At 43.3% G+C, this 27,324-nt stretch overlaps 1 protein-coding gene and 1 non-coding gene across 2 annotated transcripts in view; both read left to right on the top strand.

Moving 5' to 3' along the window:
* Positions 1–27,324, top strand: part of RALGAPA2 (Ral GTPase activating protein catalytic subunit alpha 2) — a 421,002-nt gene that overhangs the window by 315,901 nt on the left and 77,777 nt on the right. The window lies entirely within an intron of this gene.
* On the top strand, positions 18,440–18,622 carry LOC119937153. The gene has a single exon (XR_005453932.1). It is a non-coding gene; the product is annotated as a U2 spliceosomal RNA (small nuclear RNA).

The following is a 27,324-nucleotide window of genomic DNA, read 5'->3' as shown; positions in this document are numbered from 1 at the left end:
GAGCTTGGGAGAGTACAGTGGAACAGAGTCATTGAAGATATGTTCCCTGCCCACAATGAGCGGAATAAAATTGGGAGTTCAAATTAAGTGTTGTGGAAAGTATGTTCCCAAACTGTTTGAGCTTAATGGATTTGTAGGCAGCATTTCATCTCAATTGAAAGCAGTGTGGCTTAGTTGATAGAGCTTGGGCCTGGGCATCTGCTGTGTTACCTTGGGTAAGTCGTTTAACTTCTCTGTGCCTCAGTTGCCTCACCTGTAAAATGGGTATTAAGACTGTGAGCCCCATGTGGAGCATGGACTGTGTCCAACCTAAGTAGCTTGAATCCACCCCAGAACTTAGTTCAGTGCCTGGCACGTAGTAAACACTTAACAAATGCCATTTAAAAAAATTTGAATTTTGCTGTGAGGGCACTAGGGTTAAGCTTGTTTAAATACTGCCCTGTGTTCCTTTTGACTTGTAATTCCTTCAGTTCAATCAATCAATCAATCAATCAATCGTATTTATTGAGCGCTTACTATGTGCAGAGCACTGTACTAAGCGCTTGGGAAGTACAAATTGGCATCACATAGAGACAGTCCCTACCCAACAGTGGGCTCACAGTCTAAAAGGGGGAGACAGAGAACAGAACCAAACATACCAACAAAATAAAATAAGTAGGATAGAAATGTACAAGTAAAATAAATAAATAAATAAATAGAGTAATAAATATGTACAAAAAGAGTTCAAAAATATGTACAAAAAAGTTCAAAAAGAGCAATGCAAAAAAAAGACACCCCCTCCCCCCGCAAAAAAAGAGTTAAACTCAGATACAACAGTGAGAAGTTTCCCATGAACTATGGAAGGCAGTGAAAGATAATGGAATTTAATTTCTAACCCTGGTTTTAGGTTTCAGGTACTTCATCTAGTTTTATTAAAATTGATCTTGCTTTGCTGCTAGGGGGCCAGATCAGAGGTGTTAATACAGTATGGCTAAGTGGAGTTATGGCTGGTTAGGTGAATGCATAGGGTTGTGGAGTTGAAGCCTCCATCACTTTCTGATTCTGGAGCAGTTGCTAACACCCTGGGTCTGGACATGTCACATAACCTCTCAGGGTCTGTAAGATAGGGTGATAATGCAGACCTCCTGCTGTCTCTCTGAGCCCAATTTCCCCACTCATCAACTCCCTCCCCCTCCCCGTAAAATGGGGTAATAATGCCGGCCTCCTGCTGCCTCTAAGGCACAGTATGAGAATTCATTCTGTTGATGATTAAATCTGTAAAGCACTTTCAGCTGTTCAGGAAGAGAATATATATCAATACTAGATATTCATGGGGGTGTCATTTTGTCAATTAGAAAGCTCAGAATGACCGAATGCATTTCCATAAAGCTATCGAGGAACCAGTGCTTCAGGGTTCAGTATGAGTCAGTCATGACAAAGGGTTTCCTACTTGGTAGTTTTATTTCCACCATCAGCAGTTATGAAAATCAGAAGAATAAAATTAGCCCCGGTTATTCTTCCTATTCTGGAATGCTCCCCAAGCCTCCATCCTATACCATTATAATTCAATCCCTAGCATCATGGTGTCTAAGATGGAGAAGGTGAGAGAAAGAAAGGGATCCTTTGTATTCAAAGATGATGCCTTTGGGGATACATTTGACCCCTGCATGAGTATGGTGGAAAGGGCCAAAGCTTCTTGTGTGAAAGACCCTGCCACAGCATGCACGCCAGAAGATTATTGCCCGTTGAACTGACGTTTGCCATTTGTAGCATCTGGTGCTGTTTTCAGTCTTGTCTCTTCCTCTTGGCCCACAAAGAGCTGCTCCTTTCTTGATTCTAATTATGCCAGCCTGGTCTGTCTGCCGCAGTTATCTCCCAATATTCAGCTGTCATGCCACACTTCCGAGGGCTGCACGTCACTGAATCTCAAGCTCTCCCTCCTCCAAAATCTCATTAATGGCAACCAAGTTGACGGTAACCCAGATTATTTCAATCGAATGGCATGTATCATAATAGTCTGGATAGCCGACACCATTATGGTAAATAAGTAGCCATAACTCCCAACATTTACTGCTACAAAGTAAATGGCACATTCAACCACGTATGATGTAAAAGTCAACCCATTAGCCTGCCTTCTTAACATCAGCAACTTGCTTGCTCAATAAATACGATTGATTGATTGATTGATTGATTGATTGCTTAGTGCACTCTAGCACCACTCCTGGGAAAAAAAAATTAGAAAAAAATGTACAGAATATCTCAATGCCCATGGGACATGTCTTAAGCAAGTAAATAACCCAGAATGATGGTCTGTTGATCACTGAAGTGGTAGCAGTGATGTTTAGTTATGCCCTGGATGATTTAGCAGCTTTATTCAAGAATGCACCATTCACAGTGATTGGGGAAACCTGTAGGAGGGGCACCCGAAACAGAGTCAGTCTCATTCAAAGCAACTCTTTAGAGGACCAGGTTGGGTCAGTTTTACATTCTGACTATAACCATAGAAGAAACATCATGGTGACCTCCCTGCCTCCTGTCACTCCCCACTCCTGTCTATACTCCATTCTGCTGCCTGAATCATTTTCCTTCAAAAACTTTCAGACCATGTTTCCCCACTCTTCAAGAAACTCCAGTGGTTGTCCATCCACCTCCGCATCGAACAAAAACTCCTCACCATTGGCTTTAAAGAATTTAATCAGCTTGCCCCCTCCTACCGCAGTAGTGATGGGCAGGGGTTGTTTCTCTTTTTTGCTGAATTGTACTCTCCTACTACAACCCAGCCCGCACACTTCATTTCTCTAATGCTAACCTTCTCATTATACCTTGATCTCATCTATCTCGCCTCTGACTTCTCATCCACATCCTGCCTCTGGCCTGGAGTGCCCTTCCACCTCATATCAATCAATCAATCAATCAATCATTTATTGAGCGCTTACTGTGTGCAGAGCACTGTACTAAGCACTTGGGAAGTCCAAGTTGGCAACATATAGAGACGGTCCCTACCCAACAGTGGGCTCACAGTCTAGAAGAGGGAGACAGAGAACAAAACAAAACATATTAACAAAATAAAATAAATAGAATAGATATGTACAAGTAAAATAAATAAATAAGTAGAGTAATAAATGCGTACAAGCATATATACGTATATATAGGTGCTGTGGGGAAGGGAAGGAGGTAAGGCGGGGGGATGGAGGGGGAGGAGGTGGAGAGGAAGGAGGGGGCTCAGTCTGGAAAGGCCTCCTGGAGGAGGTGAGCTATTAGTAGGGCCTTGAAGGAAGGAAGAGAGCTAACTTGGCGGATGTGGGGAGGGAGGGCATTCCAGGACAGGGGGATGACGTGGGCCGGCGGTTGATGGTGGGACAGGCGAGAACGAGGCACGGTGAGGAGATTAGCGGCGGAGGAGCGGAGGGTGCAGGCTGGGCTGGAGGAGGAGAGAAGGGAGGTGAGGTAGGAGGGGGCGAGGTGATGGACAGCCTTGAAGCCGAGGGTGAGGAGTTTCTGCCTGATGCGTAAGTTAATTGGTAGCTACTGGAGATTTTTGAGGAGGGGAGTAACATGCCCAGAGCATTTCTGGACAAAGACAATCTGGGCAGCGGCATGAAGTATGGATTGAAGTGGGGAGAGACACGAGGATGGGAGATCGGAGAGAAGGCTGATGCAGTAATCCAGACGGGAAAGGATGAGAGCTTGAACCAGCAGGGTAGCGATTTGGATGGAGAGGAAAGGGCGGATGGCAATGTTGTGGAGTTGAGACCGGCAGGTTTTGGTGACAGCTTAGATGTGAGGGGTGAACGAGAGAGCGGAGTCGAGGATGACACCAAGGTTGCGGGCTTGTGAGACGGGAAGGATGGTAGTGCCGTCAACAGTGATGGGAAAGTCAGGGAGAGGGCAGGGTTTGGGAGGGAAGACAAGGAGTTCAGACAGATAATTGCTCTCCCCCACTTCAAAACCTTATTGAAGGCACATCTCCTCCAAGAAGCTTTCCCTGACTAAACCCTCTTCTCCCAATCCCTTCTGCACCACTCTTACTTGCTCCTTTATTCATCCTCCCTCCCATCCCCACAGCACATATGTATATAACTGTAATGTATGTATTTATTTATTTATCTATTTATTTATATTAATATCTTTCTCCCCCTCTAGACTGTGAGCTTGTTGTGGGAAGAAATGTGTCTGTGTGCTGTTATATTGTATTCTTCCAATAGCTTAATACAATGTTTTGCACATAGTAAGTGCTCAGATGTGACTGAATGAGTGAATGAGTCATGTAGCATGACGGTTCTAGGATGACAATGATAACAGTGGTCATCAAGAAAACATGGCACTTGGGTGCGTGTAACTGACCAGATACAGAGTGGACATCAGCTACTAAACAAAACCAAACTCCCTGGTGAAGTGCTCAATTACTGGAAATACCTTCTTCATCCATTCATTCAATCGTATTTATTGAGCACTTACTGTGTGCAGAGCACTGTACTAAGCACTTGGGAGAGTACAATGCAACAGCAAACAGACAACATTCCCTGCCCTTCTTCAAGAAAGGTCTCTCTATTTCAGAATATCATCTTCCAACTACTGAATATTCAAACAGGCAGTGTGTACTCAGGGGCCACCCGAATCTTCCCCATAGCCTGACAACAATTGATGACCATCTATACCTGCCTTTGCAACTATCATCAGCTCCTTTGCCTCAGCACTGATAGATATCAGTAAAGTGAAAGGAAAATTCTGTCAGGATCTCAACAGATTTACTAGAAACAAATCTATATTTGCCAAGCCCTCAAATACAGTGCATTGCATTCAGAAGGCACTCAATAAACATTACTACCAAGGTAGCCCCTATCTGCCTGTGATAATAACTGTGGTATTTGTTAAGCGCTTACTATGTGTCAAGCACCTTCCTAAGCGGTGGAGTAGATACAAGGTCTTCAGGTCCCAAACGGCGCTTAGTTCTTAGGAAGAAGGGAGAGCAGGTCTCGAATCCCCATTTTGCAGATGAGGGAACTGAAGCACAGAGAAGATAGATGGCTTGCCCAGGGTCACATGGCAGACAAGTGGCAGAGTGATCCCGGGACATTTGATAGCCATGGGTGAGCAGGAGAACTGAGACACAGAGAAAGACATCAGTCAACCCAGGAGCAGAAAACTGAAAAGATGCAGTGATGCTACCCATGGGTCTGGCTTGGGAAATTCAATACCTTGGTAGATCTCAAATCTACAGATATATTTCTGTAAAGGCCTGAGCCCAGGGCTGAGCAAAACTGCAGGGTGTAGTTTTGTCCCTTCCCTACTGTGTAAGCTTATACAATAATTAGAGGCTATATTCATTAACATTTACATATATAGCAGATAGATAACATTTAGAATCTGCACTGGGATTGTACTTTCCAAGCACTTAGTACAGTGCTCTGCACACAGTAAGCGCTTAATAAATATGAATGAATGAATGAAAACACTGTTAGGGTTACAGTTATTCACAGGCTCAGACTATCTAAAAATCTGTGAATAGCCAAAGTCCACACGTGATTTTATCCTGAGCCTTGCCAGTTTTTATATCTTTAGCCAAATCTACTATAGGGGAGTGACAGAAGGACTCATCTTGTTGAGTTAAATGATGTCGGGGTCAAGATTCATTTTGAAGTGGCCAAGACCTAATCATAAATCTCTCTTTTTTTTTTTAATCGTATGCAGATCTTATGCAGATACTATGCATGTCAGTAACATGCATGCAATGCCTGTGGAAAGTGATCTGCATCCCTTAGTCCAGGAGCTTTGAAGACCCTGGCAGCCCCATGCAAATAATGGCAGCTGAAGTCACTTGTCAGAAAGTCTGTAAACTCTGGTTACAGCTGCACTTGTCAGTAGCTTTAAGGGAAGTGTAATCAGCCACAGAGATTAATTTGCATCTCAATTAGAAAAGAGTCAGGAGGAAGCACTAGGGTCTTTTGCTAGAAGGTTGGGGAAGAAATCTCATCAGGCACAAAAGCCTCCCAACCCTCAGTACTCCAGCTGAGTGGAGGACAATATCTGAGGGTTAGTTACCATGGGGACTAGAAGCCTGCTGAGCCACAGAAGAATCTAGGGTTTGCACTGTAATCTTTTGGTCATGATGACACAAATTCCACTGTTGTTCCCAAATACATTCGGATATTAGAAAGCTGTTAGAAACATGGAAACATTCGCTCTATCGAAAAGCGGGCAAGAGTGCCGTTTCTGGTGCTAACTCTAATTTCTGTTGTCTTAGCACTGTTTCGTGCAGGACGATTCAGAATGTAGAAAGTTATGCAAAAAATGAAAGTGTTTTTATTTCTGGCATGCAGAGTTACTTGTGCCTCCCACACTCTACTGTTATCTGTGTTTCTGCCACACCCCTCATCATTGCATGATCAAGAATAAGAACAAAATGAGGGGGAAACAGAAATGTAGTCGTTTCTCGGGGGGTGGGAGGGGGCCCAGGGATTCATTCATTCATTCAGTTGTATTTACTGAGCTCTTACTGTGTGCAGAGCACTTTACTAAGCTCTTTAGAAGTACAAGTCGGCAACATATAGAGACGGTCCCTACCCAACAGTGGGCTCACAGTCTAGAAGAGGGAGACAGACAACAAAGCAAAACATGCAGACAGGTGTCAAAATCGTCAGAACAAATAGAATTATAGGTATATGCACATCATTAGCAAAATAGAATAGTAAATATGTAAAAGTAAAATAGAGTAATAAATCTGTAAATATATATAATATTTCTGAACTAATGCGTATGTAAACCTACTGATGAAAACCTAAGCTTGGAACCATTGACAAGTAAGCTAATGCCTTCAGGGATGACATTTTATGGTTTTTCATCTGTTTTTCCATCTTGGAAGTTACTCCTGAACCTTGTTTTCAGAATGGTTCTTTGAAACAACCTGAAATGTCTGGACTTTTGTCTTCAAGTTAACCAGAGCCCAAGTTGCATGGTGGGGCATTTACATGGGCCCAGTTACTACTACCTCTAGCAAATAGCTACAGGAAATCCACCCCAGTGGTCTTTAATTGGAGAGCTTTATTGTCCTTTGAGAGAGGTTTTTTGTGACAATTATTCACTTTTTTTAATGGTATTAATCAGAAACAGTATATGACCTCCACATGGGGCTCACTGTCTTAATCCCCGTCTTACAGAAGACATAACTGAGGCCCAGAGAAGTTAAGTGAGCTGCCTGAGGTCATACAGCAGACAAATGGAGGAGTCAGGATTAGAACCCAGGTCCTACTGACTCCCAGTCCCATGCTTTATCAACTGGGCCACACTGCTTCTCATATGTAATTTGTATGGAAAGAGCACGGGCTTTGGAGTCAGAGGTCATGGGTTCAAATCCCCACTCTGCCACTTTTCAGCTGTGTGACTTTGGGCAAGTCAGTTAACTTCTCTGTGCCTCAGTTACCTCATCTGTAAAATGGGGATTAAGACTGCAAGCCCCACGTGGGACAACCTGATCACCTTGTAACCTCCCCAGCACTTAAAACAGTGCTTTGCACATAGGAAGTGCTTAATAAATGCCATCATTATTGTTATTATTACTATTATTCATATATATGATTCCTTAGTAGGAAGACAGAAAGCCCTCCAGGAATACATAATACGAAATACTTTTGAAACTGTAGAGCTAGGAGGCGAAATCTTTTTTTAACTTGCATTTCAAAACGTTCTTCCCGCTTCCAAAAGGGGAAAAGCCCCCTCAAAGTATCCTCCTTGAGGGCCCACAGACTGAACCAGCGTATCACAGTTAAGCTTCAGAACCTCCTCATCTAGTATTAATCAAATTCCCATTTACTAGTTGTCAGGACCGTGTTGAGAGAAGCATAACCCTCTGAACGACATCCCCACTGCATGATTTAGAGATTCAGGAGGCTCTGTTTGAAAGTGAGACTTTCCGTTACTCACATCTCCAAGAAGAATCCCAAAGCCGTTGCAGTTAAGGGGCTTGCGTAGCTTCGAGAGGACAAAGCACACACATCTAAATGGGTGCCCTTCTGTGCTGGGTCTGTTTCTCTCTGGGCAGCAATCTCTGAACAGATTTTGGCTGTACATAGTTGTAATGGTAATTCTTGAATTCATTAGTGAGTGAAACAAAAGTCTCACTGGGAGCTGTGCACTTCTGTAGTAGCTGTGCTTGAGGAAAGGCAAAATCCCATTATTATGGTCTTAAGGAGACACTCCTTTGAATTACTCTAATGACATTTTGCTGTTTTAGAAACTTAGGTAATGCTGCAACCGGAGTACTACATTGAAATGATGCCTACAGAATTTTATCGCAAAGCACTTTGCTCTGACTTCATTGTGGCAGGATTGGAAAAACTCTCCACTCCCCCCCAACCATTAGTTGTACATGGGATTTCCATTTTCCCCATCTTTCTGTTTCCCCATCTATCCTACAACTCAGTCTTCCAAATGGGAGACACAATAACTCTTTATTTCATATTTTCAGAATGAGCTTCACTTCTTGCTTTTCCCTCCAACTTAGAGAGGTAGTGTCTGTAATTCTTTGCAGCATTAATTTAAATTTCCTGAATGTTCAACTTCCTACTTGCAAAGATTCCAGAGATAAAGTCTTTCACTTGACAGGGCCTTCTCATTTTTACAACCTGCCACTGTATTTCAAATGACCTAAAAAAGTCAAAGCCTTACTGGAATAAATCATAAAGCCATAAATCCCAAGTCATTTGCAATTTTGTGTTCTAAAGAGTGTCCTCGATGTGCTGCTTCAGGCTTTCGTATTCAAGAAATCAACTGGGTGGATGCTTTGTTGAGCGTTAAAATTCGTGTTTAGAATTTGAAATTTTTCTCGGCTGTCCTCATTTTGGTAACCTTAATCATTTATAACTTTCGATTCTAATGTGTGAGGGAAAAGGCCACTTCCAAATCACCTAAGCTTCCTCTACATGTACTTTGAGAAAGAGGCTCCTGGACTGCTAGCCGTCAGCCACATGGAGCTGTCCAGCTCTAAACTCCAGAGAGTACAAAGCTGCTGTCTCACCTCCCGGTAATTTGCCTACTGAGAGGAGTGGAGGCATATCAGAGCATATTGGGCTGAAAGACAAATGTGCACCCTGAAGTCCAAGATTCATACCTCCACAAAGCAAGCCCCGGCACGCAGCTGATGAGAGTCGAAATTTGCAAGCAGAGTTCCAGGATTCCCCCAGGGCTGACTTTTCAAAGGCAAATGAGGAGCTTTTGCAACTTGATTCCTGGGCAACTTTTGACAGTTGTTCCGAGAATAATAAACCAGATGGACAGAATAGATTTTGGTGTCTCCCTCCAAACTGCCATCCTCAGTGGAATTCGAAAGTCGGGGTAGGGTTTAAAAGGAGGAACCGTTGCCCCAGATGATCTTCTAATCTTGGGTGCAGTGGGACTTTTTTTTAGCCAGAAGAAGCTACAAATCTCTTTCTTGTTGCATTCATTTATATAGGAGCATAGCAGTGGAGGAAAAAAATGAATTTGTTGTGATATATTTTTAATTTAAGGGATAGCACATTCTCTGAATCCCAAGTAGTGGATTTTATACCTAGTGAGAGACAGTGCCCCTGCATTTTAACCATGTCAATCAATCAATCAATCAATCGTATTTATTGAGCGCTTACTATGTGCAGAGCACTGTACCAAGCGCTTGGGAAGTACAAATTGGCATCACATAGAGACAGTCCCTACCCAACAGTGGGCTCACAGTCTAAAAGGGGGAGACAGAGAACAGAACCAAACATACCAACAAAATAAAATAAGTAGGGTAGAAATGTACAAGTAAAATAAATAAATAAATAAATAAATAGAGTAATAAATATGTACAACCATATATACATATATACAGGTGCTGTGGGGAAGGGAAGGAGGTAAGACGGGGGGATGGAGAGGGGGACGAGGGGGAGAGGAAAGAAGGGGCTCAGTCTGGGAAGGCCTCCTGGAGGAGGTGAGCTCTCAGCAGGGCCTTGAAGGGAGGAAGAGAGCTAGCTTGGCGGATGGGCAGAGGGAGGGCATTCCAGGCCCGGGGGATGACGTGGGCCGGGGGTCGATGGCGGGACAGGCGAGAGGGAGGCCCGGTGAGGAGGTGAGCGGCGGAGGAGCGGAGGGTGCGGGCTGGGCTGGAGAAGGAGAGAAGGGAGGTGAGGTAGGAGGGGGCGAGGTGATGGAGAGCCTTGAAGCCCAGGGTGAGGAGTTTCTGCTTGATGCGCAGATTGATCGGTAGCCATTGGAGGTTTTTGAGGAGGGGAGTAATATGTCCAGAGCGTTTCTGGACAAAGATAATCCGGGCAGCAGCATGAAGTATGGATTGAAGTGGAGAGAGACACGAGGATGGGAGATCAGAGAGAAGGCTAGTGCAGTAGTCCAGACGGGATAGGATGAGAGCTTGAATTAGCAGGGTAGCGGTTTGGATGGAGAGGAAAGGGCGGATCTTGGCAATGTCGACAATATTAGGTGTCCAGAGCCTTAGAAGACTGCTCATCTGCAGACTACAGTGCATGTAAAGGAAGGGGAAAATCTTGACATCTCAGATCAGGAGCTCCCTCAGAAATAACTTGTGGCGACTCTTGAGTAGAGGGATAACATTGCCTTCTGTCCAATGGAGTACATGTCTGCTCAAATCCAAACTACCCAAGTTAAACAAGAGACCATTTGTGGTCAGAAGCTGCAGTGGCAGGGTTCCAGAGATAGGAATGGTACTGAATTTGCTAGGAAATCTTTCCGGATCATTTCTCCTTCTGGATAGAAATGGGATGACAAAATCTCTAAATAGTGCTCCACTTTTAATTTTTTTCTCATACCAATACTTATGGATTTGAGAAAATAACTTCAACTGAAATATACCCTAGTTTCTGCTGCAGTGCCTTACATTCCAGGTTTGTCTAGCTGTCTTCCCTAAATTGAAGAAAGCCAAATGGCCATAATCTTTGGTCCTGTTACTGGCCATCTTGCTTTCAGAGCTTGTCCTCTCTAATTGACTGGACAATGAGTCACTATTTTCAAGGTTTATTTTACGGCATCATGGCTCGTAAATACACAGTTTTAAAGGCTTGGCATGCTAAATGTGCTGCTCTCTCTCATCAGACTTCACCTTTGTTGCATGCCCAAAGACAAGCAAAATTATTTTGTTTTATGTGAAGTTGGATGTTTGTGCTTTATTGTGGCATTCTTGCATTTTCCTATGTTTGTCCTTCATTATGGCTGTAGAAGAAAGGTGGGTGGAAGACCATAATGAACCCAAATTCCATCTGGGAGCCTTCAGCATATCTAAAAGGGAAGCATCAGATACAATATCTTTTTTTCAGTGCATCTTCTATGACTGCGTCAGCTTTTAGTACATTAATAACTGGGAACCTTGGTGATGTTTCCCCAGAAAAACAAACCTGAACCTTCTAGAATTAGTAGGTGTTCATATGTTATTGTAAATTGTGACAGTGTTGAGGAATCTCTGCTTTCCTTTTTGAAAAGTATTTTGCAAAAATTTTACATGTGCATCTTTCAATCACCTATACTCCTAATGTGTGTCTCCTTGTCATTTCATATCTTATTTAAACATTGTAAGACAATATCAATTTTCCCTATGTTGGTCTAAGAGGGATGTCTTCCTAAACCAATTTTAATTAGCAAGTTATGCAAACAAATACACCTGAGAAAAATTTATAATGATAATGATGGCATTTATTAAGCACTTACTATGTGCAAAGCACTGTTCTAAGTGCTGGGGAGGTTACAACATGATCAGGTTGTCCCACGGGGGGCTCACAGTCTTAATCCCCATTTTACAGATAAGGGAACTGAGGCACAGAGAAGTTAAGTGACTTGCCGAAAGTCACACAGCTGACAATTGGCAGACCCGACATTTGAACCCATGACCTCTGACTCCAAAGCCCGTGCTCTTTCCATTGAGCCACGCTGCTAATGATATGACTGCAACTCACTAGTACAACCCATCACATAGGAAAACAGTGGGAATATCAAGAGGAATAGGTGAATGACGAGGAGAGAGTGGCTGCTGAATTTCCCGACTCTTCAGGAATTTGAGCCAGAATGTCAGAGTTCTCCTTTTTTACTAGAGATTTTTTTTTAATTTGTTTAAAACTAGTTGGGATTTACTGGCTTTGTTTGAATCTTGCTGACCATCCTGAGGGCTATGTTGGGATGTAGCATGGCTCCCCCAAACTTCCCTGCCTCTAGAGTTACATTTCTACTAGTCAGCTCCCCCATCCAGCACCTCTTTTATTATAAATTAAACCCAGATCATCCCTATTGCCCCTTAACTCTATTTGCAATGGGAATGGACCACAAAATTGGCTAGGTTATTGCCTCCCAGCCAGCTGATGAATTGGAATCTGATTCCATACTCAAGAAGAGAACAGAATCTTTGAATAAGGGAAGCAGTGTGGCTTAGTGGATAGAGCACAGGCCTAGGAGTCAGGAGGACTTGGGTTCTAATCCCAGCTCTGCCACATTTCTGCTCTGTGACCTTGGGCAAGTAACTTCACTTCCCTGGACCTAAATTCCCTCATCTGTAAGAGGGGGATTAAGTCCATGTCCCAATGTGGGACATGGACTGTGTCCAACCTCATTACCTCATATCTACCCCAGCACTCAGAATAGTGCCTGGCATGTGCCATTTTAAAATACCATTAAAAAAAAAAGATTTGATGATAGTGAAAGCTCACTGTGGGCAGGAACCTGTCTCCCCCTTCTAGACTGTGAACCTGCTGTTGGGTAGGGACTGTCTCTATATGTTGCCATCTTGTACTTCCCAAGCACTTAGTCCAGTGCTCTGCACACATCAAGCGCTCAGTAAATATGAATGAATGAATGAAATGCTGTATTGTACTCTCCCAAGCACTTAGTTCAGCGCCCTGCACATCATTAGCACTCAAATATCGATGATGAGGGTGACATTCTGTGGCTCAATTACAGTGCTACTTTATGTCAACTGTGACCAAGTTCTAATCCCTGAAAATAAGAGGCTCTGAAGATCAAAGTGTCAGCTACAGTTTATTTTATAATTCTGCTCCCTTGACATTACCTATTTATCGATCATATCCTATTTAAACATCATCAGGCAATATCAATATCAATCGTATATGATCGTCATCATCATGAATGGTATTTATTGAACTCTTTATGCAGAGTAATGTACTAAGCGCTTGAGAGAGTACAATACGAGTTGGTAAACACATTCCCTGCCCACAGTGACCTTACAGTCTAGAAGGGGAGACAGATATTAATGTAAACAAATACAGCCTACACTTACCTGGATCTCTTCTAAGTGTAGCAAAGTTGGGAGTTTTTCTATAAACCAGGCAGTCCTCTAGGACTTCCACAGGCTTCACTTTTCTGCCTTCCTCCCATCCCCCCTCCTCTTGCTCCTCTCTACAACCTCACCTTCTCGTCCCTACTGCATCTCAGTGGTGGGAATCAAGTCCATTATTCTCTTCAGGCTACAGTGATCCTTTCAAAAAGAATAAAATTCTTGCAAATATATCTGTTCCGTTTGAACAATTTATTTGACAAGGCATCTGACTGTTTTTGGCTGAAATGATCAGTTCTGCCGCTTCAACAAGTCTGGAGTAGGTGTCTGTTGCTCTGCCTTCTAAAATGCTCCCAATTTCCCATGCCATCTCCAGGATCTCTCTTAGTTATCGCAACCAGTGATCATGAGGCAGCTTGGAGTCAGAGACTGAAACATTTGGTCCATTCACACCAATCTCTGTTGTATCCTGATGAACATTACAGTAACTGTAATAGGTGGTGTAAAGGAGCACTGACCTTCATTTTGAAGTGCAGTTTCCCTGCTGCAGTAGATCGATAGTTTAGCTGTCTGTCTCTGCTGCTTACCTTCCGTTCTCACAGTAAGAATCTTCTGCAGGCAGCAATCGATAGCTCTAATCTGTTCCAGCCTGTAATAAGTCATGCGAGGCAAAGCTTTTAGGTGACATTACATGGGATTGTGGAGGCGGCTTTTCGACTCTCGTTCGTGGTAAACTTGTGGAGTTGCAAAGATATGTGCTGCATTCCATATGTAGCACCTTCAACTTCATGGAATATCCTCCAAAGTATCCAACTACTGAAGCGTCTTTCGTGGGGAGCTAACTAGCAACTTGACTTTTAATTCTGAGTCTACATTGGGTGCCAGTATCTGTTTATTATCTGTATGTTATGGTCTTTCGGCCCTTAAGGCATACCCCGTCTCTTGCCAAACTGACTTCTATTTCATCAGCTCTTTCGAACCGCATCCCTGGGAGGGGACCAGTGGACAATGTGCATCTCACTGGGTGGCCCTAGGGCTCAAGACGGGACCACCCTTCTCCATTCAATTTGTAAACTTCCTAGTTTTTTAGTTTCCTCCTCTCTCCAATAGTAATGGAAAGGAGTCCATTAACCCCAGAAATGCAAGCTAATCATAGTGGATCCTCTTTACCCTTCCGTGGTCTACTGAACTTCCTCTTCTCCGGTTCTTGCCTCAGGTCTTGACCTCACTGCAGCAAAAACTAAATTTCTCTTTTATCTCAGCTGACAGAGTGCTCTGAGACTTTAAATGGGGGATGGGGCCGGCGGGGCGGGGGCAGGGGGAGCTTCTCAGATAATGCTCTCCTCACGAGACCCCAAAATACAGACAAGATCAAATAGTCGAGTGCTTCTGGGGGTGACTTTCTCCGTAATGCTCTCTAATTCATGATCTAAATTGCTATTTTGATTCTTTGATTTAGTTCTAATTTTTTAGCTCCTGGCTTTTAAGCTAAGTAAAGCCTTCTGGGTTGTTCTTCCAGACAGCTTTTGGGACCATTGGGACCACAATGGCCCCTGGAAATTGTTGCCATCTCCCTCTCCATCTTTTTAAACTCAGGGAATCATCATCATCATCATCAATCGTATTTATTGAGCGCTTACTGTGTGCAGAGCACTGTACTAAGCGCTTGGGAAGTACAAGTTGGCAACATATAGAGACAGTCCCTACCCAGCAGTGAGCTCACAGTCTAAAAGGGGCTCACAGTCTAAAAGCCAAGAAGCTTTGTGTGGGCTTCAGTGTTCTTCCCTGTCAGGGTGTTTTTCCCCCAGGGTCGCTGGGTGGCCTGTCCAGGACTTGGCAATTCTAGTCTTTTCCCCTTTCTCGACCTCCTCTGGCATGGAGTCCGAATGCCTTTGCTCTCATAACTCTCACCCTTACCCTCCTTCCTCCAAAGCCCTAATCTTGGGTCATCTAAGGGGGGAGTAAGATGCTCTCGGCAAGTGAACTGCATTTTCAGGGCAGTGCCATTCAGGGCATTTCCCTGAATGGAGGAGCTCATCACCGAATGCCGCCTTGGCCCCCTGTAAACCGTTTCTTCTCAGTGAAGTCTTGATTGGCCAGGCTCAGACACAGATGGGGCCTGAGTGGTTTGATTAGAAAGGGGAGTAGGGAGATTTTAAATTAGTTAGAAACCCAGATTGCCCTGTAAACTTTATGTGATTCAAGAGTTAAAAGAATTAAAGATGAAATCAGAATTTTTTTTGTTTTCCTTTCAGACATGGGGAGGCCTATTCAAAACAAGCCCCATTAAATTATTTAATGCAGGTCTGGCCCAAGTGAGGGAGGGAATTTGCTTCTACGGCCCTCCAGATATGCAAGAAAGTAGACAGTGGGCTGTTTTTAATGGGTTTTTGCCGTTAGTAAGTACATCCAAGCTCAATTCTCCCGAACTCTTTGTTCTTTCCGGACCGAAGCGTCCATGTCACTTTGGCTCTGCCAGGTAGCGTGGGCTGGAACTTTGGTAAACTTTGTCAGATTCCCCTTCTTGCCCAGCCCAACCCTGTGTCCCGGCTCTGCCGAGCCTTCAGAGTTGTCCGGAGTCCAGCACCTGAGAGGAAACATCAAACCATGATTATTGGACCCAAACTAAACTTTAACACATTCGAGGGCCCTGGTGGGTATTTGGGCCAGGATGGAAATGAAGAGCTCAGAGCACTTTGGTTCACTAAGCCTAATTCTCCCAGCAGCCAAGGTTGCTCCTTGAAGGTAAGCCCGGCACATTGAGAGAAGTGATTCTCTCACAGCATTACAAGGGGGCCATTGACTGCATTACTGGGTACACTGTTGCAATGCCACTACCTGGTCCCTAAGAGTTCCCCCAAAATACGTGCTCTCTACTCCTGTAGACCCACGGCTAAGCAGTCTTGTCACATGAAGGGTTGAAAGCTCCTAGATCCTAGAGGGTGCCAAGAGGCTTCATGCATATCTCTGCCTTCCTGTTTCACCTCTGTTCCCCATGGCTGCACATTTTCTCCCCACTAAAAGCATCTTTCCCTCATAGGGGAAAATAATTTCTTCATTTTACACTGAGGAAACCAGAGGCCTCAGGAAACGAAAGAACCCAACTTCGGGTCCTGGTGACAAGCTGGTGCCAGAATCAAAGGCTGGAGCTCAGGACCCCAGTTCCAAGGTCCTGGCTCTCAATCCAAGACCTCCGCTGTGGGTTCTAGAAGTCCATTCTCCTCTTCAGCCTGGGGCAGCCAGTTCCTTAGTCTTCTGAGCAGTGCGGTGGGGCAACAGTCATTCGTTTCAGTGTAACATTTTGAACCTCAAAAAAGGCCAAAAAAAAAAAAAACACCCACACAATTTTTCATGTTTCCTAGGTGGTCCGTAAGTCTTTCGTTTGTAATTGACTAGGAGCTCTTCCTGAACTGCATTTTAAAGCTCCTGGAAAGTCATAAATAGCAGCGTGTCTTTTTAAGGAAAGATAATTCGAGGAATCAGTAAATTACCCTTTCCAGGCCCAAGTTGGAAGAGCTTGAAAATTCAGATTGCCGTTCCTCTCCCGCCCACCTCCCCCCCCCCAACCTTAAAGCCTGCATTGTCAGCTCACCCCGGCTCATTAGCATTCTAGCTTGGTAGGACCGTTGCTTCTTGCTAGCTTACCAGCTGTTCCTGCTGCTAGTTACAATGTCTGATGTGTTCAGATCACTGGGTTCCTGTACTCACCACAGAGAGGAGACAGCCCTTCCACTGGGGATACCCACGTGTCTGCCTGTCAGCAATGGCACCGAATAAAGTAATAGGCCCTCGCATGGCATATGGTGTCTGGATTCATACAAGATGCAAAACTATTCTGCCACTAATGCACAATGACTCATAGCATTGCTAATTTTTCTAACAAAAGCCCACTTCCACACCCACACTTTTAACCCCTCGGGCTAAAAAGTCTTTAGTTTCTGAGCTGTGGAAATGTAAGTCGGTAGCTGCTAGATCAATATATGAAATGTGTTACACTTATTAAAAACATATGAAAGCCCCAGCTTTGTTTTTCCGTTTGGGTCATTTTGAATTTATAGATCATTTCTCCAACTATAGAAGTAACAGATTTTTCTGCTTTAACTTTGATTCCTTTTCTCACATTGGAAGAGGTCATTATTCTTCTAACAGTTCTGAAGATTGATTTTTTTCAACGAGTATTAGAAAACAGTTGGAGGTCAATCTGTACGTTCACAGAACATTTGAAACCTTATTTTGTAAGAATGAACTAAAAACTTACATAACTGTTTGGGTCATACAGGGGTACTCTTACAAAAACATTGCCTTAAACTCATTTATAATGGAGCATATGAAGTATTGGTGAATTTACAGTTAATTGTGGAGGGATCCACAGGGACTCAAACTTCCCAAATCAGGAATGATTCCTGTTGACAGAACACTGAGAATTCCTCAGTCTCGAAAACACAGAATTGTTCCAACTCCTTAAAGCAATTAAATTGAAATAAATGGCCATTTGCTCATTTACATCTAGAAGTGTGTATTATTGCATTAAAGTTGGGACCAACTTACACTCAGTGGAGTGAGGATATGCAAAGTAATTACATTGGACCTACATTATTAATGGTCCCCTTTGTGGCAGGATATTTTAGATGTCTCAGCTCCCTGCATGATTTTATGGGCCATATGTAGCCCAATACCCAAGGTAAGATATTGTGACAGCTGGGTGCTTTTTTGACTGGACTTTTGGGCTATGTTTGAATTGGCTTTGGTTTTGTTGGTTCTTTTATAAACTAAATAATGATGTATTAAGCATATTTTTCTCATGAATTTTTGGATCTGAGGTATAAGTCCTTGTTCAGCTGCACATCATTTTTTGTGTATATAAAAAAAATGCATGAAAATCAGGCTGACCTTCTCCTGGGCCAGACTTTAAATATGCGGACCCTTTTCCGCCTTTGTTATGTTGCCAGTAGCCACCAAAAAGAAAATTGTTCAAGTCAGAGGATTAAGTAATATTTCTTCTCTGGCTTCTGAATTGTGATACCTCATTTCAGGTTTTGTGACTTTTTGAAACAGCTAAGTTCTTATGGGTTTTGGAGGAAAAATTCTTGAGCAGAAAGTGATTTTTTTCTCTTTTTTCTCCATCTGGGACTATTCTGATCTGCACTGAGTTGGGGGATCCAGGAATCTGAAATGGATCCCCAGGAACCTCTGGATGTAATTGTATTTTAAGGCCTTTTGGCTAAGATGAAGTGTAGTATCTGTTCTTGTCTGTTTAATATCTGTTATGTCCCTTCTAGATTGTAAGCTTATTGTGGGCAAGGAACGTTTCTAACGATTCTGTTGTACTCTCCTAAGTGCTTATACTTTATCTACCAACTCTGGTGTATTGTGCCTCCAAGAATATACACACTAAGTGCTAACTCAGTCGTATTTATTGAACAGTCAGTCAGTCAGTCGTATTTATTGAGTGCTTACTATGGGCAGAGCACTGTTCTAAACGCTTGGGAGAGTACAGTAAAGCAGTAAACAGGCACATTCCCTGCCTGAGCACTTACATTGTGGAATGCACTGTACTAAGTGCTAAATACCACTGATGGATGGATTGATTGATTATTTTTCAGATCTTTGAGTTGAGAAACCATGTTAGGTCCCTGGACAGCCTCCTGAGCTGCACTGGAGTAAACCTAGTTGGATCTCTTAACCTTAGCATTAGATGGTATCTCTCTGGAAGATAGTTACCTTAGTATTCCTACTTTTACTCTTCCATTTCTGTTGACAGTCACCCGTCCAATAGGACAGGGTAATCTGCTGCATGACTCCGGCTGCTCTGCACGCACACACTATATTGATTACAGTTTTAAAAGTGGAACTATTTTGACAATTGGATATATGCATAGAAGCCATTGCTTTTCAACTCGTATCTTTGATGTGTAATTCCCTAGCCTACAATACCAAAGCGTAAATCTGTGAGGTGAATTTTCCAAAATTGATTTTATCGACAAGGATAACGCACAAATTTCCTCTCAGAAAAATCTGTGTGATTAGAAGAAAAAAATGATATTTCCGATTAGACACTTCAGACCTTCACATGTCTGAATAGCAAATGTCCACATTTCTGGCTATCGAAAATGATTCCAGGTGGGCTGGGGTTTACACAGCACACACTGGTGGGCTCTTGCCTGAACTAGTGAGAGGAAAATGAAAATAGCCTGTTCCTTCACCCAGAGTCCGGTGCTACAGGGGAGCAAGGGGAAGCCTGGATCCCATTTCCAGTTCTGGTCTGGGATCACAAACAGGATGTGGACTTCTCCCTGCATTCAAACTCAGCAGTCCCAGGCACCAAGTGAGAAGGGCACATTATTTTTGGTTTGCTTCCTGCTAGAGTACAGAGCTTTAAGAGAGCAGGGGGATACCTGGATTCCATATCTGAACCCCTGGTGAAATTTCCTTTCTGTCTCTCCCCAGTCTCCTTATTAATAATAATTGAATAATAATAATAATGTGTACCAAGCACTATATTAAGCCCTGTGATAGATACCCGATAGTCAGGGAGGACACAGTCTCTGCCTCTTATGGCGCTCACAGTCTAAGTAGCAGGAAGAACAGGTGTTGAATTCCCATTCTACAGATGAGGAAACTGAGGTATGGAGAAGTGAAGTGGCATGCCCAAGGTCACATGGCAGGAAAGTGGCAGAGCCTGGGATTAGAACCCAGTTTCTCTGACTCACAGGTCTGTTTTCTTTCTACGAGGCCATACTGCTTTTCAACCCAGAACTCAACCTGGTTCAGAAACATGATCAATTGTTCAGCAGGGCTTTCTGAGGTCTTAGGTACTATTTTTTTTCCCACCCCAAAACCCCAAATCTAAGCTTCTTAAAACCGTCTGCGTTGGAGCCGGTGAGGTACAGAGGCCACCCAGTTCCCTGAAACGGTTGGTGTGCCCCATGCCGGAGCCCCCACAGCGTAATCTCCAAGCCCCCTGTTCTAAGAGAATGGGGTCCAGGGCCCACACCGTGGACCCGGCCGTCCTTGATACTCTCACTCGCCAGCTCCGTCCCCAAGGGTTAGCAGAAGCATCCAGCGACGGAAAGCTGGAAGTAAACGAGCAGCAGCGGTGGCACTGAAAGAGAGCTAGAGTTGTTTCTCTTGCTGCTTCTGCTGCTGTCACCGCCACCATCAGAGAGTTAGTGAGAGAGGAAAAGGGCCGGGGCTCAGCATCCCAGAGGCCTGTTTCTTGTGTCTGGTGGGTAGGCTGTGTTATGCCAGAGATGGGTAGAAGAGGTGGGGAACTGCCCCCAGATTTGCATTAGAGCAAGAGATGATTGTCTTCAGTTTGCGCATATTCCCCGTTGCACAAATGCAATGTGATAATAATAATAATGATGATGGTATTTGTTAAGCTCTTACTATCTGCAAAGCACTGTTCTAAGCGCGGGGGAGGTTACAAGGTGATCAGGTTGTCCCACGGGGGGCTCACAGTTTCCATCCCCATTTTACAGATGAGGTAACTGCAGCACAGAGAAGTTAAGTGACTTGCTCAAAGTAGCTGACAGTTGGCAGAGCTGGGATTTGAACCCATGACCTCTGACTCCAAAGCCCGGGCTCTTTCCACTGAGCCACGCTGCTTCTCATAAGGTAATCAGGTTTTCCCACGTAGGACTCACAGTCTTCATCCCCATTTTACAGAAGAGGTAACTGAGGCACAGAGATGTTAAGTGACTTGCCCAAGGTCACACAGCTGACAAGTGGTGGAGATGGGATTAGAACCCATGACCTCTGACTCCCAAGCCCATGGTCTTTCCACTAAGCCATGAATACAGCAGATAGGAAGCCTGCTGTGGGAAGGTGATTCTGCCATTCCTTTACATTCTCCCTGATGTTCTTGTACGGAATTCGGCAACTGCCTTTCTGTATTTCAGAGAAAACTGGGATTCCAAATGGGAAATAGCCACCTGTGTGGTCACAGGTATGTTACTGAAACCCAGAATATTTTCCCGGTATACACTTCAAATGAAACTTCACCAGTAAAATAGGACTGATACACTGTCTTTAAAAAGTAAGATCAAACCTGTTCCAAGACCCATTTTTGTATGTCTTAATTTCACATATGAGCAGTGGGGTGGCGAGAGAAGGTTAAAGGATTGTTATAGCTGAAAAAGTGAGACTAATTAGTGACACTGGAAAATAACATGATTTTGAAATAATCTTAATAGCGCTGTTTTCTAAATAGCTTTTACTAATCATTCCAGATTAAGACCCTGTATCTGACATGCATTTCACAACTCTGTTTTTCTGTAGAGGATAAAAGGAAATTTCAGTGTCTCATTTTCAATCACATATGTAATGTTTAACAAAAAGGTTCCTGTTCTGTTCATTTCTGTGATCAGTAATTTTTAGATCATTACCATGTTTTGGGGGGGGTGGCGGTCATTTGGGGGTTAACCCTTTCTGTGCTGTAACTCTCCTCAAACCAGGGATACTGGATTTACATTACAGAAGAATGCAGAGCATGGTTGTTTTAAAATTCTTTTCTTCCTGATTATTTTCCCCCTTATTAGATTTTTTGATGCCTGTTGGTCTTCTTGTTACCATGTTTCAGGACTTGTTGCCATGATAATTCAGGTCCTCTTACAGGTTTCTCTAATTGTGATTGATGTGTAATCATTCGTTTTATTGAACCTCATTAAGAGCCTCAAACCTCTGTCCCAACTTACAGTAATTAGAGCCCAGATAGCCCTTCCATCTGTTCCAAAAGCACTGTTTAATTAATGAACTTTTTAATGTGTTCTTTGCCTTGTAAAAAGCTCTTAGCTTTCTCAAGTTGTTGAATGGGATTTGCATACCAGACTTTCATCACTGAATTTTTTTTTAATCCTACAGCGGTGCTAATTATGGAATCCTAGAACCCATGCTAATACCTAAATTGGAAATACCTTTGACTTGCATGTTAAAAATCATTCACTTTAAATCAATCCATTTACACAGTAGAGTTAATTCCTTGATGACTAAAATATTTTAACATGTATCTTTATTTTTATAACTCTCAAGTGTGAAGGGCATAGGAATAATAATAATAATGGTATTTGTTAAGTGCTTACTATGTGCAAAGCACTGTTCTAAGCGCTGGGGAGGTTACAAGGTGATCAGGTTGTCTCACAGGGGGGCTCACAGTTTTAATCCCCATTTTACAGATGAGGTAACTGAGGCACAGAGAAGTTAAGTGACTTGCCCAAAGTCACACAGCTGACAGTTGGCAGAGCTGGGATTTGAACCCATGACCTCTGACTCCAAAGCCCGGGCTCTTTCCACTGAGCCACGCTGCTTCTCAGTGTGGAATGAACAGTACTTTCAGCAAATGGTGGGAAGATTATACTTCTGATATCCCTTTCCTATTTCTTTTCCCTCACAGAAAGCAAGGCTGAGGGAATAAGGCTAAAATAGTCCCTGGGTGTTTTCCTGCAACTCTGTTTAGTGTCATTGTCTAGAAACTGCTGATATATATATATATATATATATATATATATATATATATATATATATATATCATATATACACACACACATGCACTCATATATGTATATATTTATTTTACATAAGAATTGAATGATGATTATGCTTTTTGAAAAGAAATGTATGTACTTTTGGAGTAGGCTTGGACTTGGTAAGTAATGTTTAGAATGAAGGAAGGGTGAGAGCAACAGCGGGGTTTTGTGGCCAGGACTGGGAACCAGGTGACTTGGATTCTAATCCTGGTTTTACCATTGACCAGCTCTATGAACTAGGCTAAGTTACTCCCTCTCTGGGCCTCAGTTTTCTCATCTGCAATATGAACAGAAGATGCCTCTTCTCCCTCCCCCTTCAACTATTTGTCCCATGTGCGGCAGGGACTCTGTCTGATCTGATTATTTTGCATCTGCCCCGGCATTTAGCCCAGTATTCGATAAACAGTAAGCATTTCAGAAGTACCGTCATCATCATCATTGGCAGTTTAATCAATCAATCAATCGTATTTATTGAGCGCTTACTATGTGCAGAGCACTGTACTAAGCGCTTGGGAAGTACAAATTGGCAACACATAGAGACAGTCCCTACCCAACAGTGGGCTCACAGTCTAAAAGTTTAAGGAATTGTTTGATGTATTTCTCAGCATTTTTTCTGCCTGTCGCATCCTGTCAATAAAGGACCTGATGGCCATGACATTTCTAGTGATAGGCGAAGCAGTTTGAAGACACTCAGATTCCTTTGCCTGATATTAATCAATCAATCAGTTGTATTTATTGATCGCTTACTGTGTGCAGAGCACTGTACTAAGCGCTTGGGAAGTACAAGTTGGCAACATATAGAGACAGTCCCTACCCAACAGTGGGCTCACAGTCTAAATAAATAAATAAATAAATAGAGTAATAAATATGTACAAACATATATACATATATACAGGTGCTGTGGGGAAGGGAAGGAGATAAGATGGGGGGATGGAGAGGGGGACGAAGGGGAGAGGAAGGAAGGGGCTCAGTCTGGGAAAGCCTCCTGGAGGAGGTGAGCTCTCAGTAGGGCCTTGAAGGGAGGAAGAGAGCTATCATCAACTTTATAAGGCTGTGGGCTATTATGCGGTAATCTCTGGTGACTGATATTTGTTCTCATTAGATCAATTTCTTCCTTCTTAAACAAATCCATTAATTCTTTGGAACCAAATCCATTCATTCAGTCGTTTTTATTGAGCGCTCACTGTGTGTAGAGCACTGTACTAAGCGCTGGGGAAGTACAAGTTGGCCACATATAGGGACGGTCCCTACCCAACAAGAGGGCAGGACAGATGCTCCAGCCAGGCATGGTCTTGGACTGGACTGGAAACCTCCCAGTCCCACCCGGAGCGAGAGCAGTTATGTGAGACATGGGGAGCAGCCGTCCTGGTCCTCGTAGAATCCAGGGAAGCAGAGTCTGCAGTTGGAGATTGCGTGACTTCCCACCTTCCCACCTTCTGGTGGCATGGCCACCCCTGTTGGGATCAACCATTCATCCATGGTATTTAATGAGCGCTTACTCTGCGCAGAGCCCTCTACTAAGTGCTTGGGAGGGGACAATAGAACAATAGAGCACAGGCCTGGGTGTCAGAAGGACCTGGGTTCTAATTCTGGCTCTGCCACTTACCTGCTGTGTGATTTCCCTTCTCTGGGCCTCAGTTCCCTCATCTGTAAAATGGGGGTTCAACACATGGACTTGTTTCCAATCTGATAACCTTATATCTACCCAAAATGAAGTAGAGAAGCAACGTAGCTCAGTGGAAAGAGCCCGGGCTTTGGAGTCAGAGGTTATGGGTTCGAATCCCGACTCCACCACATGTCTGCTGTGTGACCTTGGGCAAGTCACTTAACTTCTCAGAGCCTCAGTTACCTCATCTGTAAAATGGGGATGAAGACTGTGAGCCCCACGTGGGATAACCTGATCACCCTTTTTTGGAGAAGCGGCATGACTCAGTGGAAAGAGCACGGGCTTTGAAGTCAGAGGTCATGGGTTCAAATTCTGGCACCGCCAATTGTCAGCTGTGTGACTTTGGGGCAAGTCACTTAACTTCTCTGTGCCTCAGTTACCTCATCTGTAAAATGGGGATTAAGATCGTGAGCCCTCTGTGGGACAACCTGATCACCTTGTAACTTCACCAGCACTTAGAACAGTGCTTTGCACATAGTAAGTGCTTAATAAATGCCATCCATCATTATTATTATTATTATTACTCCCCAAGGACAGGGTGGATATGATCCACCAACTCTGTCGTGTTGTACTTTTCCAAGCACTTAATACAGTGCTTTATACACCCAGTAAGCATTGATTGATTGACTAATCCCATTGTACCTTATCAGTGCATTTTTAGGAGCCAAGAGAGCCCTATGAAATTCTTTGGTTTCTTGAAATAGGGAAATAGGGAAGCAGCGTGGCTCAGTGGAAAGAGCATGGGCTTTGGAGTCAGAGGTCATGGGTTCAAATTCTGGCTCCGCCAATTGTCAGCTGTGTGACTTTGGGCAAGTCACTTAACTTCTCTGTGCCTCAGTTACCTCATCTGTAAAATGGGGATTTAGACTGTGAGCCCCCTGTGGGGCAACCTAATCACCTTGTAACTTCCCCAGTGCTTAGAACAGTGCTTTGCACATAGTAGGCACTTAATAAATGCCACCATCATTATTATTATTATTATTGAAATAGAACAGCATCTTCTCTGGCTTACAGTTTTTCCTTTTTGGCAAAGGAACCTTTGCCTCATATTAGGTAAAACAATTTTTTTTAGAATGGCTACTATTCATTTTTACTATTTACTGTTTTTACTATTCAGATTCTCTGGTATTTAGTCAATCAATGGTATTTATTGAGCACTTACTGTGTGCAGAGCACTATATTAAGTGCTTGGGTGAGTACAATAAGGCTGAGTTGATAGACACATTTCCTCCCCACAAGGAGCTTCAAATTTCGGTGGCGAGACATACATTAAAATAAATTAAAAGTTATGTACATAAGTGATGTGGGCTGAGGGTAGAGTAATATCAGGTGCAAGGGTACAGACCCATGTGCCCATTCTTGGGTAGAGATTATCTCTATATGTTGCCGACTTGTACTTCCCAAGCGCTTAGTACAGTTCTCTGCACACAGTAAGTGCTCAATAAATACGACTGAATGAATGTGCATAAGTGACACCAAAGGGAGAGGGAGTAGAGAAAAAGAAGGCCAAGTCAGGGAAAACCTCTTGGAGGAGACGTGATTTTAGTTTAATATTGAAGTGGGGAGAGAGGGGGAAGAGTGTCATAAGGAGGGGGTTGAGGTTTCTGTTGGCACCCTTTTTGCAATTAGAAAGGAAAGCAAATAGATATTGTTATATTGATGTGCTCCAATTTAGTGCACGTCTATTAGATATTGAAAAACCAAGCTATTTTGAGAAATAGAAACTCTTGAGTTATTAGCTTTTCACTAAATTAAAAGTGCATGGTCAGTTGAAGTTGCATTATGCACCCCACTCCAGAAATATCACAGGAAAGGTACCCACTCTTCTAGCATCTAGTGGACAGAGTAAGAGAGGTCAGAGTTCATCCCTATGGATGGGACGACCTATTCTAAAATTGGATTTAGAACCAAAGAAATGACCAACTCTCCCAAGCTTACTATGTGCCAGGCACTGTACTAAGAGCTGGGATCGATAAAAACAAATGGGTCTGGATACAGTCTCTAACCTACAAAGGACTCACAGTCTTAATCCCCATTTGACAGGCGAGGTAACTGAGGTACAGAGAAGTGAAATGACTTGCCCAAGGTCACACAGCAGACAAATGGCAGGCTCGGGATTAGAACCCAGGTCCTTCTGATCCCCAGGCCCATGCTCCATCCACCAGGCCATGTTGCTTCTCTAAAGAGTTAAAAGAGAACAAGGAATTCAGGACTCACAGTCTTAGTGGGATGGAGAACAGGTATTGAATCCCTATTTTACAGATGAGGAACTGAGACACAGAGAAGTAAAGTTACTTGACCAACGTCAGAGTTGGGATTAGAACCCAGGCCTCTACCTACCAGTCCGATGCTCTTTATCCTAGGCCAGCTGCTCCTCAAGGATCTTAAGAATTTTAAGACTGTTGAGGTCAAACTAGTGAGGGGGCTTTGAACTACTTCTGGTAGATCAAATAAATCAAAAGATGAATGGAAATTTCTGTTGTTCTGAGGGAAGGCCTGAACTCTAGAAAGAATGCAGAAAATTCAACTGTGATTGAAACAATAATGAGGATGAAGTGATAATCCCTTCAAGGCCCTACTGAGAGCTCACCTCCTCCAGGAGGCCTTCCCAGACTGAGCCCCTTCCTTCCTCTCCCCCTCGTCCCCCTCTCCATCCCCCCCATCTTACCTCCTTCCCTTCCCCACAGCACCTGTATATATGTATATATGTTTGTACATATTTATTACTCTATTTATTTATTTATTTATTTTACTTGTACATATCTATTCTATTTATTTTATTTTGTTAGTATGTTTGGTTTTGTTCTGTGTCTCCCCCTTTTAGATTGTGAGCCCATTGTTGGGTAGGGACTGTCTGTATATGTTGCCAACTTGTACTTCCCAAGCGCTTAGTA

Source organism: Tachyglossus aculeatus, chromosome 1 (assembly GCF_015852505.1).
Source record: "Tachyglossus aculeatus isolate mTacAcu1 chromosome 1, mTacAcu1.pri, whole genome shotgun sequence".
In the NCBI taxonomy this organism is placed as follows: domain Eukaryota; kingdom Metazoa; phylum Chordata; class Mammalia; order Monotremata; family Tachyglossidae; genus Tachyglossus; species Tachyglossus aculeatus.
This window is presented reverse-complemented; position numbering and strand designations above follow the sequence as displayed.